General features: G+C 38.0%; 1 long non-coding RNA gene across 1 annotated transcript; it reads right to left on the bottom strand.

Annotated features, from left to right (window-relative positions):
* Window positions 1-512: 512 nt before the first annotated feature.
* On the bottom strand, window positions 513-15,114 carry LOC138882339 (uncharacterized). Its single transcript, XR_011403911.1, has 2 exons — window positions 14,368-15,114; window positions 513-736 (listed from the first exon to the last, which is right to left on the bottom strand). It is a non-coding gene; the product is annotated as an uncharacterized lncRNA (long non-coding RNA).
* Between the last annotated feature and the right edge of the window lie 4,410 nt (window positions 15,115-19,524).

Genomic DNA, 19,524 nt, shown 5'->3' with positions numbered 1-19,524 from the left:
GCGAGGCTCGTCTCATTTTTTTTTGAAAGGATAAACCTACAACGACTACATTTCTATTACGTTTGTCTCTAAAAATGAAGGAAAATACATGCCAATTAAATTAACGTACTTGGCCAGCTCGGGCCTCTTATTAATTATCAGATTAATTATTTATGAGGCGGAGAATTGTTTCATGCCTTATTTCATGAGCGAACATGCTTTTAACTTAATAAAGGAAATTGCATACAAGATTAATAAAATGCTAAAACTCACGCTAAACATTCTTCGAGTTGAATTTAAACTAACTTATTTAAACTAGATTAATGGAATTAACTATTAGAAGCTGCTACTAATGGGATTCGAACATGGTCCTATAAACTGCCTAACGAAATCCAATTTGATAGAGTCAGTTTAAATGACTTAGAACTATATTGCCTCTTTTGCCAAATTAGAAACAACCTGCCTTATGTGTTTAAAATAAGAATAGAGATGAGATTTAACTATCGATATACTAAACACCTGTGCACTCCATGTCATACAGACAACTAAATAACTAAGATCAACGGTGTTAAACAAACTAAGTTTCAATTAAGTACAAGCTACCTAATGTATTTTCTATTGAGTTACAAACTAACGAATTACACAAATCTAACAACATTTTATAAAACTGTAATTACAGCAGCAAATGATTAAACTCATACGCATCTTTCATTTCATGCTTTTAACTATTACATCAATGTGAAATTCTAGTGTGTACCTGGATGTTGAAACACAAAAAGAAGAAGAAGAAGGTAGATAAATCAGCAGCAACAAAAGAATGGCAGCAACAACAAACTATAGTCACAGCAGCAGTAGCAGATTCAAACAAACAACAACACCAATTCCAAACCAGAAACAACACTCCAACAAAGCCCGAGATGTTTTGTAAACCCAACAGCAAAAATCAACACAAAAAAAAACTCAATTGAACTTGAAACAAATCTCTCTTTATACAGAAACAAACTCTCTCTATATCCTTTTCTGGTTTTAAACTCTTGGGTCTCTGCCCAGTTTTCTGATTCTCAACTCTTGGTTCGACCACAAGTCCCCTCTATTTTCTGATTCTTTATGTTGCTGAAAACTAAAGGGAGATAGATTTTCAGAGAGAGGTTTTGATGGCTGAAACTCTTTAGTTTTTTTTTTCAAGGGTCTCTTTCTTTACCATCCTCTTCCTTTTCTGATTCCCCTCCTCCCTTTTATATCCCAGCTCAAACCACTCCAACAGCCTGTTCAAAACCCATCCAGCCTGAACTCCCCCCATGTTCTCCTCCTTTTTTTTCCACTCACAAATTAAAAGAAAAGCCCTTCCCGTGAGATTCCCCTAACAACCCCCTTTTTCATTGTTAAAGTGGTCTATCCTTTATTAAATTAAGCAAGCATGGACAACATGAATATGCCCTGACAGCACATGCTGTCCATTCTACTCTAATTCATTAATAACTGACAATGCACATGCTGCCCAAGGTCAAAAGTAAGTAAACATGCCATCAATTTAAACTAAATTCTGAAATCTATACTAAAACTAACAGCTATAACCAATCCTTAAGTGTTGATTCAACTAAACAGGCTACAAGCAATTGTAATCAATTCTCAACTGATTCAAGTAAGAATTAAACATCATGAGCCAGATTACTACCATTCCAAACTGAAACTAATTGACGACATATATCGAATTGACTACGCGAATTACGACACACACAATTCATAGCAAATGATCAGAATCCAAAAGTATTAATCCAGTGATTCAAATTACACTGCCCAAAACAAAAGTTGCCTTGGAAACTAATTAATCGGCCAAATTCATTTCAATCGATTATATAGTTTAAAACACATACACTCAATCAGTGAATAGAGAAAAATTCGACCAAATAAAAGGTCCGGGCTAGGTGGACAGAAAAGTCGACACAAAAATGAAAACAAATCGAAATGACATTTAAACACATAAACAAACATTAAGCAAAACAAACAACTTGAACTGGCAAGGAAAAGAAGAAGAAAATACCTTAAAGAATTTAAAATCAGATGACCATGTCTCGGATTTTGACTCGAACCTCTTTTGGGGTCGAACGGACTTTGATTAAGGTCTATTAGACCCCAACCTTCTCGTTTAATCGGACAAAACCCTCAGATTCCAGATTTCTAGGGTTCTTGGGCCTGATTTGGGACTTGGGGTTTTCTGGTTAGATTCGGACCAAACCAAGCTTGGTTTGGTCATGAGGGAGGTCAGGGGGGTACCTAGTATGGATGGATTTAGGGGGGTTTGGCATGGGTTGGGGTCCGGCTCGAATCTTCAAACGAAGATTCGAGACGGTGGGGGAAGATTCGAGACCCATGGCTTGTGGATCCGTGTTCAGGGGGTCGAGGTGTACTAGGGGTGTTAGCCTGGTGGTCACCGGCATTGTTGCTGCCGGGTTTACTGTGAGGGAAAAGGGGGGCAGCGCTAGGGTTCTAAGGGTTTGGGTTCAGTGAGGGAGACGACGCGAGGGAGGGGGGGTCTGGCTTAAGGCGTGGGGTGAGAGGGGAAGGCTTATATACAATATGGGTGGTTCGATCTTGGCCGTTGGATCATCAATGATCAACGGCCTTGATCTTTCCACTTAAGGGAACGACGTCGTTTGGTCTCGTTTAGGGATGGGTCAATCCGGGTTTCAGTGGGTTGGGTATCTGGGGAAAACTTGGGAGCCATTGGATTGGAGGGGATGAACGGATCCGATTGTTCATGCCTAAACGAAGTCGTTTGGATTAATGAGGGACCTGAACTGGACCGTTGGATCTGTTTGACCAACGGTTCAGATGAAGGGTGCCAAAACGGCGTCGTTTCTTTTGTATCTGGGGAGGGCCGGATTGGATCAATGAGTTTGAGCCTGATTTTGGGTCTAAAAACCAGCCCAATTCCGATTTGTCCACATTTAAACCATTTCTTTTCTTCTTCTAATTCCCTTTCTAAATACTAATCTACCAAAAATCCTAAAATAAGTTGTGAAATTATAATTATACTAAAAAGACATTAATTGACTCACACAAGATCAAACATTAACTAAACAAAATCACACCAAAAAATAAAAATGACAAAATTAACCAAAAATAATATTTTTTGTGATTTTCATTGATTTAAAAACCAAATATAATTTAATTAATTCCTAATAGTAGAACGATATCCTAAACTTACACGCGACATATATTTTTTGTATTTTTATTTGACAAAACTAAACAATCACAGACAAAACTACAAATAACTACCAAAAATACCACGTAAATTCCAAAAAATTGTACAACAAAACCATTTGTTTTATTTTTCGATTTCTTTTGGAGTAATTGTCGCGTAAACAAAAATCACGTGCTCACAAGTCACAACTACTATACCATAAAATATATGGCAACCACTAAATAATAAATAAGACAATAAAAGGAACACCAAAGTTAACGAGGTTCGGCCAACTTTGCCTACTCCTCGGACACAACCAATATTTTATTCCACTCCAAAATTACAAGTAAAATAATACTAAAGAGAGAAGATACAAATGCCTTAAACAGATGAGAAGGCAAATGAGAGGTGTGTTTAAATCCTAAACATTAAGCCTTCTTTTATAGGGGGAAAATCCCCCCAACTTTTGTTTTCCCACCGATGTGGGACAAACATTTTGCCAATTTCAACAAATCTCCACCTTGGCAAAATTCCACATCTTCAATTTTCTCTCAATAACAAATTTTGGTTGTGTCTTCATCTTCAATCTTCAGTGTTCAACAATGTTGATCAAATCCAAACAATGTTGAAACTTGACCGCAGTCACCACCTTTGTCAGCATATCAGCAGGATTCTCTGTAGTATGAATTTTCTTCACCGTGACTCCACCTTCTTCTATGATTTCTCGTACGAAATGATACCGAACATCAATGTGCTTCGTCCTTGCATGATAAACTTGGTTCTTCGCTAATTGAATAGCACTTTGACTATCACAAAAAATTGTGATACCTTTTTGTTCAACACCAAGCTCCTTTAGCAATCCTTGAAGCCAAATTGCCTCCTTCACAGCCTCTGTAATAGCCATGTACTCTGCCTCTGTTGTAGACAAAGCAACTGTTGACTGCAAAGTAGACTTCCAACTAACTGGTGCCTTTGCAAAAGTAAACACATAACCAGTAGTTGATCTTCGTTTGTCCAGATCACCCGCAAAATCTGAGTCACAATATCCAACTACAGACTGATTGTCTTCCTGCTCAAAAACTAACCCGACATCTACAGTATTATGAATATACCGTAGAATCCACTTCACAGCTTGCCAATGCTCCTTCCCTGGATTGTGCATATATCTGCTAATAACTCCAACAGCTTGTGAAATGTCAGGCCTTGTGCAAACCATTGCATACATCAAGCTACCAACAACATTTGCGTATGGTACCTTTGACATATACTCTCGTTCAGCTTCATCCATTGGCGACATAGTAGTACTTAGCTTAAAATGGGAAGCAAGTGGAGTACTAACTGGCTTAGTCTTGTCATCTATGCCAAAACGTTGAAGTACTCTCTTCAAATATTCCTTTTGAGATAAACAGAGTTTCTTTGAACGTCTATCTCTAATTATCTCCATGCCAAGAATTTTCTTTGCCTCACCCAAATCCTTCATCTCGAACTCCTTCTTCAGTTGAATCTTCAACTTATCAATTTCTTCCGAATTCTTGGAAGCTATCAACATATCATCAACATATAGGAGAAGATATACAAAGGAACCATCTTTAAGCTTGTGCAAATACACACAATGATCGTATTTGCTTCTCTTGTACCCTTGCCGCAACATAAACTCGTCAAATCGCTTGTACCATTGTCTAGAAGATTGTTTCAATCCGTACAACGATTTTTCAAGTTTGCACACCATATTTTCTTTTCCAGCAACTTTGAATCCTTCTGGCTGAGTCATGTAGATTTCCTCCTCCAAGTTTCCATGTAAAAACGCAGTTTTTACATCCATCTGAACTAGTTCCAAATCCAATTGTGCTACCAAAGCCAACATAATTCTAATGGAGGAATGTTTTACAACTGGAGAAAATACTTCATTGTAATCAATTCCCTCCTTTTGAGCATATCCTTTGGCCACCAATCTTGCTTTGTAGCGAACATCTACTTGGTTAGGAAATCCTTCCTTCTTTGCAAATACCCATTTGCACCCAATTGCTTTCTTTCCCTTCGGGAGATTGGCCAATCTCCATGTATGATTCTGATGAAGGGACTGTATTTCATCATTCATGGCAATCCTCCACTTATCTTCTTCTGAACTTTGGACAGCGTCTTTATAAGTAGTAGGAACATCATCAGCTACAATTGAGGTTGCACAAGCAACCGTCTCTATGAGACGAACAGGTTTCGTTATTGTTCTTTTTGGCCTGCTGGTTGCTATTGATTCAAGTTGTTGTTGAGATTCCTGAGTTGGAATCTCCTCTACTGGCTCTCCTTCCAGAGGGTAATCTTCATTTGTTTCCTCCTCTGCTTCTTGTGTAGGAAAAATAAATTTTCCCTCAAACTCCACCTGCTTAGAAGCACCTTCATTTTGTTTGGTATCTTCTGTTACCTTATTTACCATAGCAAATTCATCAAAGGTAACATCTCTGCTGAATATTACTTTCTTTGTCATAGGACACCATAAGCGATATCCTTTGACTCCAGAAGTAATTCCCATAAAAATAGCCTTCTTTGCCCTTGGATCCAATTTTGACTCCGTCACATGATAATATGCAGTTGAGCCAAACACGTGCAAAGAGTTATAATCTACAGCAGGTTTTCCGTACCATTTTTCAAATGGTGTTTTGCCATCAATAGCAGCAGATGGTAGACGATTAATGAGGTGGCATGCATATGTAATTGCCTCAACCCAAAATTCTTTGCCCAAGCCAACATTGGACAACATACACCATACCTTCTACAGCAAGGTCCGGTTCATGCGTTCTGTCACTCCATTCTGTTGTGGTGTATGTTTGACAGTGAAGTGTCGGACGATGCCATCATTTTCACAGACCTTGTTGAAATGATCATTTTTTATTCACCTCCATTGTTTGTGCGAATACACTTGATCATCCTGCCTGTTTGATTCTCCACCATCGTCTTCCATTTGAGAAAAATTCCCAGCACTTCATCTTTGCTCTTCATTGTATACACCCATACTCTTCGGAAAAAATCATCAACAAAGGTTACAAAATAGTATTTCCCACCCAATGAAGGTGTTTTGGAAGGACCCCAAACATCAGAGTGTACATAATCCAAAATGCCTTTAGTATTATGGATTGTTGTACCAAATTTAACCCTTGTATGTTTCCCTTTGACACAATGCTCGCAAAACTCCAAGTTGCAAGCCTTTACTCCCTTTAACAATCCTTGATCTGATAGAGTTTTCAAGGATTTTCCTCCAGCATGTCCCAAGCGCATGTGCCATAGCCTGGTTGCTTCTGCCTCTTTGTCGTCACTGGACGCACTACTGTTGTCCCAATATATGTACTACCACGATAGCGGTACATGTTATTGTTCTTCTGATTAGCCTTCATTACCACTAGTGCACCAGAGCATACTCTCATCATTCCATTTTCTGCAACGATTTTGAACCCTTTTGATTCTAGGGCTCCCACAGAGATGAGATTATTTTTCAAATCTGGTACATATCGAACATCTGTTAATGTTCTGATCATTCCATCATGGTTCCTTAATTGTATTGAACCAATGCCATATGAGGTAAGAGGGCTATTATCCGCTGTGTGGATGACTCCATATTCTCTTTCTTGAAATTCCACAAACCTGTCCTTGTTGGGACACATATGATAGCTACAAGCCGAGTCCATCAACCATATGTCTGTTGATATTGATGACTCTGTTGTAACTAATGAGAAGTCTGAATCATCACAATCAGCTACATTTGAATCCATAATGGCCTTTCCATTGTTATGCTTGGCCTTATTCTTCAACCTCGGACAATCTTTCTTCCAGTGCCCCTTTTCTCGACAAAAGGCACATTCATCTTTGCTGGGTTTAGATCTTGACTTGGATCTCCCCTTCTTTGTCCTCGCTTGATTTTGAGGATGACCCCTCACAAACAGTGCTTCTCCTTCTCCGCCCTTCTGTTTTTCTCGCTTTCTTTGTTCATAACTGTACAAAGCCGAACAAACTTCCCTGAGAGAAACTTCGTCATTTCCATGGAGTAGAGTAGTTTCAAGGTGCTCGTACTCATCGGGAAGTGACGCCAACAACATCAAGGCCAAGTCACCATCATTATAAGTTGTATCCATATTTTGCAAATCTGTGACCAACTTATTGAAACTGGTGATATGCTCATTTATCGTGGTACCAGGAACATAGATGAAGTGAAACAGTCTCTTCTTCATGTACAATTTATTTTGACTGTTTTTCTTCAAAAATTTATCCTCCAGTGCTTTCCATAATCTACTTGCAGAAGTTTCCTTTGTGTATGGATATTTCTGCTCTCTAGCAAGGTAGGATCGAATGGTACCACAAGCAACACGGTTGAGAATCTTCCAATCTTCTTCTCCAATAACATCTGGGTTTTTTTTCTTCAATGGCCAGATCTAGCCCTTGTTGAAAAAGGACATCTAGAACCTCGCCTTGCCACATCCCAAAATGTCCGGACCCGTCAAAAATTTCTACCACAAATTTCGCATTTGACACAATTCTTGTCATAAGTGAAGATGCCAATGATGACGTATTGTTGACACTTGATGTAGATTCTTCTTGTTTATTATCTCCCATTTTGACACAAATATTATTTAATAGCTGACGACACAAATCAAGATTATTTCCTTTGTAATGTAGAAGATCAGACTAAGCTGCAACCACAGAGCATACTCAGACAGAACCTTGACTCAGTTACCAAGATAAATCTTTTCTGATGTGGAAGATCAGACTATGCTGCAATCCACAGAGCATACTTAGACAGTACCTTGGCTCTGATACCAATTGTTGCGGAAGCCAAATGTATATAGTGTGAATGAGTCACAACTACTATACCAAAAAATATATGGCAACCACTAAATAATAAATAAGACAATAAAAGGAACACCAAATTTAACAAGGTTCGGCCAACTTTGCATACTCCTCGGACACAACCAATATTTTATTCCACTCCAAAATTACAAGTGAAATAATACTAAAGAGAGAAGATACAAATGCCTTAAACAAATGAGAAGGCAAATGAGAGGTGTGTCTAAATCCTAAACATTAGACCTTCTTTTATAGAGGTAAAATCCCCCCCCCCAACTCTTCTGCCAACCGATGTGGGATAAACATATTTGCCAAAAAGTCAACAGAAACTAATTCTCTATCATCTCTATCCTCAGGGGAAGAGAGACAAAGAAACTTTCTGATTTGCTTCAAGACAACAAAATGTTGGAGACTTTAAGCCATTTGGCTTTAAAGTAGAAGAAGTGTGAATTGGAAATGAAGGGAAATAAAATGGAGGAAAAATGAAAATTTGAAGAAGTGAACTTCTTAAAGCTCTTAAAAGGTGTTGAAGAGAATGAACCCTCGCACCGTCGTCGTCGCTCGCTCGGCTCGGCTTCGACTTTGGATTTGGATTTGTCAAATGATCGATCGATAAGATTATTTTTGGATAAAATTTATTTAATTATTTAATAATTAATCAAATGCCAAATCACTGCTGAAAATATGCCGGAACCCTGCTGAAAGTTCAGAGAGCCTCGCTGGTCGCGTTTCTGCCGCGACCGCGGTAGAACCGCGTCAGTCAGATTTAAAGAGCATCTCTGGCCGCGGTTCTGCCGCGATCGCGGTAGAACCGCGGCAGGCTGCGTATTTTCTGAAAAGGAACCTTTTCCAGACACCTCTTCTGATATTTGCCTATAAATTCTGAGGCAAGGCTGCATCTTATACACACGAAAAATACTCCAGAACTTCTTTCTTTCTGAATATACTGCATCCTAATTCGAAGTCTCTCTCTCTCAAATTCGTAAGTGTGATTTTGCTCTGTTCGTTGGTATCCTGCAGTTTGTATTGCCACTATTGCAGGAAGGTTTATTCCGTTTAATCCTGGGAGGATTTAATCCATTACCTTGGCAACGTGTGGGGGGGTTAAAATTCCTTAAGGACATACAAGAAACTTGTGAACTCGGAATATTTCTGATTCTCTACTATTTTCAGATTTCTTTAATTCTTCTAACAGTTTTATGATTTTTTTTAACATAGTAACGCTTAGAAGCTTAAGGAATTTTAATTATACTAACGTTTCTGCGGGAACGGGTGCTACTGTTACGAGTGCTGCTGCCTCGTCAAGCCGTTCTACTCCTGCCCATGCTATGGCACCAGCAGAAAAACCCGAAAAGTTTTCCGGTGTTGACTTCAAATGCTGGTAAATGAAGATGCTCTTCTATCTTACTACGTTGAGCCTGCAACGTTTCATCAAGGAGGATCCTCCGGTCTTGGCAGAAAATACTCCGGATGATGAACGACTTGTTGTAACTGAAGCATGGAAACATTCTGATTTCTTGTGCAGAAACTACATTTTGAGTTATTTGGAAGATGGCTTGTACAATGTCTATAGTGTCATGGAAACTTCAAAAGCATTATGGAATGCGCTTGAGAAGAAGTACAAGACTGAGTATGCTGGACTTAAGAAGTTTGTGGCTGCTAGGTTCTTGGATTTCAAGATGATTGACACTAGGTCGGTCATAACTCAAGTCCAAGAACTACAAGTCATTGTACGTGATCTCCTTGTTGAAGGTATGACCCGAATCAATAATTTTATTAATAAGATTTATCTTATTATTAATTATGAATTTGTTATTGAAGGTATGGTCATAAATGAGGCCTTTCAAATCGCTGCTTTCATTGAGAAGTTACCTCCATTATGGAAGGATTTTAAGAACTATCTTAAACACAAGCGAAAGGATATGACATTAGAAGACTTGATTGTTCGTCTAAGGATAGAAGAAGACAACAAAAATGCTGAAAAGAAGTCACGTGGACACTCGACAATAATGGGGGCAAACGTTGTTGAGGAGGCACCACAAAATAAGAAGAGGAAGAAGGCCTTATGCCCCCGCAGGACCCGACGAGACAATCTTGCATTAAAGATGACATCGGGAAAAACAGTGACTCTAAACCAAGTTCTCCATGTTCCAGAAATTCGCAAGAATCTTGTGTTCTACCTTACTTTTTGTCAAGAATGGATTCAAATATACTTTTGTTTCTAATAGTGTTGTACTAAGTAAGAACGATATGTATGTAGGAAAAGGTTACCTGAATGAGGGCCTTTTAAAGCTAAATGTAATAGCAGGTCTTATCAATAAAGAGAATGTTTCTTCTTACTTACTTGAGTCAAACACTTTATGGCATTCGCGTTTAGGTCACGTAAACTTCAAAACATTGTGAAAGATGATAAATCTAGAAGTATTGCCAAAATTTGATTGCATTAATTCTAAATGTCAAATATGTGTGGAATCAAAGTATTTCAGGCATCCTTATAAGTCTGTTGAAAGGAATTCAAGGCCTTTAGACTTAATTCACACAGATATTTACGACATGAAGTCAACACCATCTCGCGGTGGGAAAAAGTATTTTATTACTTTTATTGACGATAACACGAGATATTGTTATATTTATTTACTTAATAGTAAAGATGAGGCAATTGATGTTTTCAAGCAATACAAGAATGAAGTTGAAACGCAACTAAACAAAAAGATCAAAATGATAAGAAGTGATCGGGGTGGCGAATATGAATCTCCTTTTGAAGAAATATGTTTGGAAAATGGCATTATTCACCAAACAACTGCCCCTTACTCTCCACAATCTAATGGAATTACGGAGAGAAAGAATCGAACATTGAAGGAGATGATGAATGCATTGCTGAAAAGTTCTGGCTTACCACAGAACTTGTGAGGGGAAGCTATACTTACAGCTAACCGAATAATCAACTGTGTACCTCATAGTAAAACACAGTCCATTCCTTATGAGAAGTGGAAAGGAAGGAAGCCTAGCTTGAAATACTTCAAAGTGTAGGGGTGTTTAGCTAAGGTAGAAATACCTAAACCTAAAAGGGTTAAGATAGGTCAAAAACGGTTGATTGTGTGTTTATTGGATATGTAACCAATAGCAAGGCATATCGTTTTTTAGTTCATAAATCAGAAAATCCTGAGATTCACATTAATACGATAATAGAATCAGATAATGCTGAATTCTTTGAAACTATTTTTTCGTATAAAAAGGAAAGTGAAGTGACCTGCCAAAAGTCAAAATGACCTCGGGAGGAAACAACAAAAGGTATGCCTAATAAGGAAAATCTGAGAAGAAGTAAACGTCAAAGGACATCTACTTCATTCGGTCCAGATTTCCTGACTTTTATGTTAGAAAATGAACCTCGTACCTTCAAGGAAGCAATGTCTTCCTTAGAGGCACAATACTGGAAAGAAGCTGTCACTAGTGAAATAGAATCCATATTGAGCAATCATACTTGGGAATTGGTCGATCTTCCTCCAGGTAACAAAACGTTGGGTTCTAAATGGATTTTCAAGAAGAAAATGAAAGACGATGGTACTATTGACAAATACAAGGCAAGACTTGTTGTCAAAGGATTTAGACAACGAGAAGGTCTTGACTATTTTGACACATACTCGCCGGTAACAAGAATTACATCCATTCGGATACTAATAGCGTTAGTCGCCTTGTATGGTCTTCAAATCCATCAAATGGATGTAAAAACAACCTTCTTAAATGGTGATCTTGAGGAAGAAATTTACATGAACCAACCTGAAGGGTTTGTGGTTTCGGTAAAAGAAAAGAAGGTTGTAGACTTGTTAAGTCTCTTTATGGACTAAAACAAGCACCCAAACAATGGCATGCGAAATTTGACCAAACAATGTTGTCAAATGGTTTTAAGATTAATGAATGTGATAAATGTGTTTACATTAAGAACGTTCAAAATCATGTAGTCATTGTTTGCTTATATGTTGATGATATGCTAATAATGAGCAAAGACATTGCCGACATTCAAGCTACTAAGCGTATGCTTGCTAGTAAGTTTGATATGAAAGACTTAAGAGTTGCCGATGTAATTTTAGGAATTAAAATCCAAAGGACTCCTCAAGGTCTAGCTTTGTCTCAATCACACTACGTGAGAATGGTACTTGAAAAATTCAAATACTTGGAATTTAGAAGTGCAAGAACTCCAATTGACTTAAACCATCATCTTATGAAGAATAAAGGTGAAAGTACGTCTCAATTGGAGTATGCTCGTGTGTTGGGAAGTTTAATGTACATCATGAACTGTACACGACCTGATATAACTTGTGCAATAAGTAAACTTAGTCGATTCACAAGTAATCCCAACAAACATCACTGGGTGGCAATGAAACGAGTTTTGTGATACTTGGAGTATACCCAAGACTACGCTTTGCACTACAATAAAAATCTTGTAGTTATCGAAGGATATAGTGATGCAAATTGGATAACCGGCTCAACAGAAACAAAGTCCACAAGTGGATATGTGTTTACTGTTGGTGGAGGAACAATATCTTGGAAGTCTTCCAAATAGACGTGTATTACTCGCTCTACAATGGAATCATAGTTTATAGCATTGGATAAAGCCGGTGAAGAAGCTGAATGGCTTCGGAATTTTTTAGAAGACATTCCGTTCTGGCCAAAACCTTTGGCTCCTATTTGCATACATTGTGATAGTGAGGCTGCAATAGGACGGGCAGAGAGCGTTATGTATAACGGAAAGTCTCGTCATATACGACGAAGACATAATACCGTTAGACAACTACTTTCTAGTGGAATTATCACTATTGATTATGTAAGATCAAAGGATAATATTGCGGATCCGCTTACAAAAGGCTTAACTAGAGAGGGAGTTGAAAAATCATCTAAGGGAATGGGACTATGGCCGATGACAAGTCAACATGGCGGTAACTCTACCTAGAATTTTGGTTGTTCCGAGATCTAGGTTCAAGGATCTCAAACAAAGTTATGATTGACCGGTTCAACATTGTCAAAATAAAAACTTTGATCCATTCTCGTGATGAAGACAATGTTCAGTAACAAGGATAGAACTTTACACGTTCTTTAATGATTACCTAAGTTTGATGAGGTATTTATCAAATAGTGTCAATCTAAAGGATTACACGTTTAGGAATCACCTATGTAAGTACGAAGTGTTAAGGGTTGGTTGTGTGACATATGGTTATCTAGGTATACACTAAAGTTCGACGGTTCAAAGATATCAAATATACCGATTGACCGAGTATATCCGACATATGTTCACTACGGAAAGTTCAAAGGGAAACCTACTTATCCAGATGCAATTAATCCTTACTTGTAAAATCACATAGCTTTCATCTATGATCTTTCTTGATACAACCATTCCCATTCATGTGGGGGATTGTTGGAGACTTTAAGCCATTTGGCTTTAAAGTAGAAGAAGTGTGAATTGGAAATGGAGGGAAATAAAATGGAGGAAAAATGAAAATTTGAAGAAATGAACTTCTTAAAGCTCTTAAAAGGAGTTGAAGAGAATGAACCCTCGCGCCGTCGTCGTCGCTCGCTCGGCTCGGCTTCGACTTTGGATTTGGATTTGTCAAATGATCGATTGATAAGATTATTTGACAAAATTTATTTAATTATTTAATAATTAATTAAATGCCAAATCACTGCTGAAAATACGCCGGAACCCTGCTGAAAGTTTAGAGAGCCTCGCTGGCCGCGTTTCTGCCGCGACCGCGGTAGAACCGTGACAGTCAGATTCAGAGAGCATCTCTGGCCGCGGTTCTGCCGCGATCGCGGTATAACCGCGGCAGACTGCATATTTTCTAAAAAGGCACCTTTTCCAGACAACTCTTCTGATATTTGCCTATAAATTCTGAGGCAAGACTGCATCTTATACACACGAAAAATACTCCAGAATTTCTTTCTTTCTGAATATATTGCATCCTAATTCGCAGTCTCTCTCTCTCAAATTCGTAAGTGTGATTTTGATCCGTTCTTTGAGTTCGTTGGTATCCTGCAGTTTGTATTGTCACTGTTGCAGGAAGGTTTATTCCGTTTTATCTTAGGAGGATTTAATCCATTACCTTGGCAACGTGTGAGGGAGTTAAAATTCCTTAAGGACACACAAGAAACTTGTGGACTCGGAATATTTCTAATTCTCTACTATTTTCAGATTTCTTTAATTCTTCTAACAGTTTTCTGATTTTTGTTTTAACACAGTAACGCTAACGCTCACACAAAAAGGATTTGGTTCCCAATGTATAGATACTCGTCACCATGCCTATACGTCAGACACAACACATAACAAGTAGCAAATATACTCAACTCCTATTCTCTCAAGCTAGGGTAGACCAAACACTTACCTCGTTTTGCAACCAATTCAAAATTTCCAACAAGCCTTTGCCTCGCGAATTCATGCCCAAAATTCTCAAATTTGTAGTATTATCCATTGCGGCTGCATGTAGCACAGCTATGCCATAGGGGCCACCATAAGATAGTGAAGTGGAGTTGTTCAATATGTATTCCACTAGCTTTTCATTATTAATCTCCACAGCTAGATACAGTGGAGTCTTCCGAGCATTGTTAGGCGGGTATGATAAGTCAGGATCTTCTTTGACCAACAATTCTACCATACTGCAATCATACCTCTGCATTATAGCTTCGTGCAAGCTCGTTTTTCCGTAGTTGTTAATTAGTCATCCTCAAAAACTCTCTGGTTTTTGGAATGCCAGCTCCTATATCAATAACCCCATCGAGCCCTCCATAATTTTTCATGTAGTTGATAAAGGCCTCGATGAGATCTCCGTTGCCTTTCCTAGCAGCCATACGAATAAAAGTATCCCCATTAGAGTTCAAGCTGGAAAATAACTCAGGACCGGCTATAGCAAGAAGATCTCTTGAGTTGTATTTCAAATAGAAAACTCTATATTGAGCTGCAATATGGAGGACAGTGTTGTTGTAAGGAGTTAATTGGGTGGCGAACTGGCTCTGTATTCTTCCAGAACTTTTATGTCACCTTTTTTTTAGCAGCTGTGTACAACCGCCGATCCATCGGCATTTTATTTATCAGAATTAATCCACTTGAAGAGGGATATATGAATGATTCTGATTCTCATACAACTCGGAAAGTATATAAGCAGAATCACTTTTACTACGTGATTCCTCCTGCCAAATTATTGGTGGGTAATGCAGCTTTATAACACTTTAACAAGTACTTTAAATATAATAGGAGGGGGAAATGATTAACAAAGTTGCTTAAAATAAGGATTCCTCCACTCAACTAGTGGTAGGCGATGCCATGTGGGTAATAAAGACCGACAAACTACATGTGTTTAAAGTCTTTAGTCATTTTTAATGCTCTAATGATCCTTCAAATCCGGCTTCTTTTTTTCTTTCTCAAAATTCAAATCTCCTTAAGAAATCTTCAGCCTTAGATTTCTAGATTCTGTTAAATGGTGATAATTTGATCTAGGGACCTCCAAATTTATTTTTGGACATATGACCAAGTCCCAAATCATGATACGGAACTACCGAAATGGTCAAAACTTGTATATGGGTGCGTTTGCTATAAATATTGACCGAACTCAACTCAGTTAAGTTGTAAAGCTCAAGTTCACAATTTAATATATTTTATTTTTACATAAAAACCTTCCGAAAAATTATACTAACTGCGCATGCAAGTCGAGGAATTACCGATACCTCTTTTCAAGGTCTTGAAACACCGAGATGATTATTTAATTTAAAGATGACATTTTTGGGTAATCACATTGATACCCTTAAACTACAATACATAATTATCTACTTAACATGACTAAAATTGATCATTTATGTAAGTTCTGATGATATCCTTTCATTTTGAATTCACGTATTATGCTAATGTAATAATATTTTTTGGTATTTAGATGATTGTTGTAGTATTATATATAAAATTTCTCTCATTAATTAAATTTTATTGTTTCTTCATATAAATAAATATTTAAATCATCGTGTGCCATTATTAACATGCAACACACGTTTATAGATACTAGTATATATATATATATATATATATATATATATATATATATATATATATATATATATATATATATATATATATATATATAGCATGAGCACTTTTAGGCAAAGTTAGTTTATTAAAATGTCCTTCAAAAGCTTAATGACCAAATTACCCTCTAACTAATATTAAAATTATGTCCCACTAAATGATATTTTGTACATTAATAAAAGTAATAATTCCAATAGTGAATGTTGTCATACATATAAGAGAAACTAATGTCTCTTTATATGATTTATTCCAGCTAATTACAAATTAATTATTCACACAAGAATATTAATAGTAGCTAAATATGACTTATGCAAAGCCCTTTGCATTATTTGAGTGTATGTTTAGTTCTTCTATTTAAAGTGTAAACTTTAGAACTTTGGGGTCAAAGTACACTTTTCAGCAAGTCTTTTGTCACGACCCAAAACCTACTAAGGGTCGTGATGGCGCCGGACACCGCTGTCAGGCAAGCCAACTGAAATACTTAATTAAATTATTATTTTAATAATTTTGAAAACACTTCTTTTTATACAATTAAAACAAATCTCAGTATATTCTTCAGAATTAATAATGAAATATTTAACAACTTTAAAATTTCTGAATTTAAACCCAAATACATCCTAGAATCTGGTGTCACAAGTATATGAGCAATTTCTATGAGAAACCAAATAAGTACAATAACTGTCCGGAATACAATTGGACAGAAGGCAAATAAAATCCTGAAAGAGAATATACTAGCTGCAGAATCGTCTCGAGGGAATACAACTCACCTAGTCTTTGCGTCAACCATGTTGTTGTGCCACTAAGCCACTAGCTATACGATAAACATGTGCAACAAAAATGCACAGCAAGTGTAGTATGAGTACGAAAACAACGTGTACTCATCAAGTATCCCGTCTAATCTTGAAGAAGCAGAGACGACAGGTCGACTTTAACACTTGCTAATAGTCAAATAATAATATACTAAATGTGAGGAAGTCTTAGATTTATATAGCAGTTCTAACATCCCAAGCAGTTAAACAGATAAGCTCCTTTTACAAGAAATAAGGGATTTTCATGATTTACAGTTCTTTTATCTTTAAAAATTTATATCTGGCCCAAAAGGGCAATGTCAATATCAAATATCTCAAGCGAGCAACATAACATGCGCAAATCATGCCGAGGTCGACGGCTCGCTCCAACAGAAATGTAAATTGTGCACTAGGACAGTTACTGAGAGCCACCCGCTCTGACTTGGTCCCGAAGGTAACCAACTCCACCAAATCTTATAACGCATGAATACCCTCTCGACGAAGCACCCGACGGAATCACTTCCCTTGAAACCTGCATCTATACAAGGCATGAATCCTGAACCTTCCCCAAGTCTAAACATGAGCCTATAAGGCCAACCATGACACATCTTTGACAATTCTTTTGCTCAAATACCACTTATGGTCTTTTCTCATAGCTGAAATAACCCATCAATATGCTAATAATCAGAAATCACGCCAGTAGTTAACCATGCAACCCAATCGTAAGCGATGGGACTCTCCCACTTAGCTCAAAGCCACTATTATACAACTTTTGAATTCACCATAATTCTTTATCTCTTATTGACATAACCTTGTGCAATCAACCGCCAAAATCCCCAGAATCCTTCTGTAAAACCCCCCTTTTTGTACTCTGAATCATCAACCACATTCGCACGACCAATCCCTTCGCTGCACCACTGATAGAATTCTTTGCAGAAGCTTCGCCAACCACGCGACCGCTAACCTATTCACAGGGAATAACCCACCTATAGAAACCACTTCCTAATATCCTTCAACGTTGTAGTATGGGGTACAGTCACTATGACTCCAATAACCCATCCTAGGTACGAGCTCACTCTCCAGCTGCACCAGTCCATTCGTCCCTCGTGGACATCATTCAATGTGCGGGAACCACCTTTCAAATATAGAGTTATGTTGTATCCTTCTTCATTCCAAGCAGCTCCTTTTTGCTATATCAAATCCCCTTCTGCATAATAACCCATACTTCAAACTAGACCTGTAGACTCCCATCGCCAGTCACTATAATTCCCAAATCGATCCAAACTCTCCTTAAGGCGCGTAGTCATCCTACTACCAAGCCCATATGCAACACCCGCCACTCTCCCACTTTGGCGAAACTCGTCCTTTTAATCGACCACTCGACCTTGCTCCTCATACTTGGCCTTCTAGAAATTTTAAACACCGCCTGACACTTCCCATATGTCCTTCCTCATACTGTGCTGCTTAATTGTTGACTTAAATAAAATCTACCTACATAGCACTTGAACCCGCAAGTCGCTACTAAATTTAAACCTTTCCGAAGATCATCTTTCTCGAGCCATCACACTAGGAACACCGGTTTCATCCTGAACCACCGCCTCCCGCGATCTTTGACTGTCACTTCTTCATTATTGACCCGCATTATCCTGCCCCAAAGGCGATTTGAAGAAAACCATAACACTGGCAACTTAACATATTCAACGGAGGACGACAATACCACGTTGTTGATGAGAACTCCACCACACTTGAAAATACGAAATCTCGTTACCCCATCAACCCGCACTTGAACATTCTCGGCCTGATTGTCTTCCCCATTCCGGGAATAAAATATTGAATCTCTGGATCATGCATTGAGTATACCTCCCTTCAAGTCATTCACTGCCCCTACACGTAGGCAAACATCCTGCCATCATATCAATACTGCGGAAACTCACTCATAAGCATCATGGCAACCTATGCCTAACCTCGAAGCTCCCAAAAGTACCGCTACCGAGCCGAAACAATAAGATATCCTTCCATAGGGCAACTATAATAGTCCAATCAACTATACCGGGAGAAACATCCCGCACCACATCTGTAGTGCCATCGAAATTCTTCAATTCTTGATTTACAACAAGCGCTCTACGTCGCATAAGATTGAGTAGGAAGGAAACAAAGGCATAAGCCTTAGAGGAATCAAATCGCACGATAAGGAAATCAAGAAGGGAAGTACTCCTAACAGCCTTGTAGCCTCCTGAAGATAAGTACAGACATCTCCGTACCGATCTGCGAGACTCTACTAGACTTTCTCATGACTCGTGAGACCAACGGGAACCTAGTTCTCTGATACTATGTTGTCACAACCCAAAACCTACTAAGGGTCATAGTGGCGTCGGACACCGCTGTCAGGCAAGCCAACTGAAATACTTAATTAAATTATTGTTTTAATAATTTTGAAAACACTTCTTTTTATACAATTAAATCAAATATTAGTATATTCTTCAGAATTAATAGTGAAATATTTAACAACTTTAAAATTTCTGAATTTAAACCCAAATACATCCCAGAACCCGGTGTCACAAGTATATGAGCAATTTCTATGAGAAACCAAATAAGTACAATAACTGTCCGAAATATAATTGGACAGAAGGTAAATAAAATCCTGAGAGAGACTCTACTAGCTGCAGGATCGTCTCGAGGGAATA

The sequence above is a fragment of the Nicotiana sylvestris genome, chromosome 11 (assembly GCF_000393655.2).
Source record: "Nicotiana sylvestris chromosome 11, ASM39365v2, whole genome shotgun sequence".
NCBI classification, from domain to species: Eukaryota; Viridiplantae; Streptophyta; class Magnoliopsida; order Solanales; family Solanaceae; genus Nicotiana; species Nicotiana sylvestris.
Note: the sequence above shows the minus strand (reverse complement) of the source record. Positions and strands in the feature narration are given on the sequence as shown.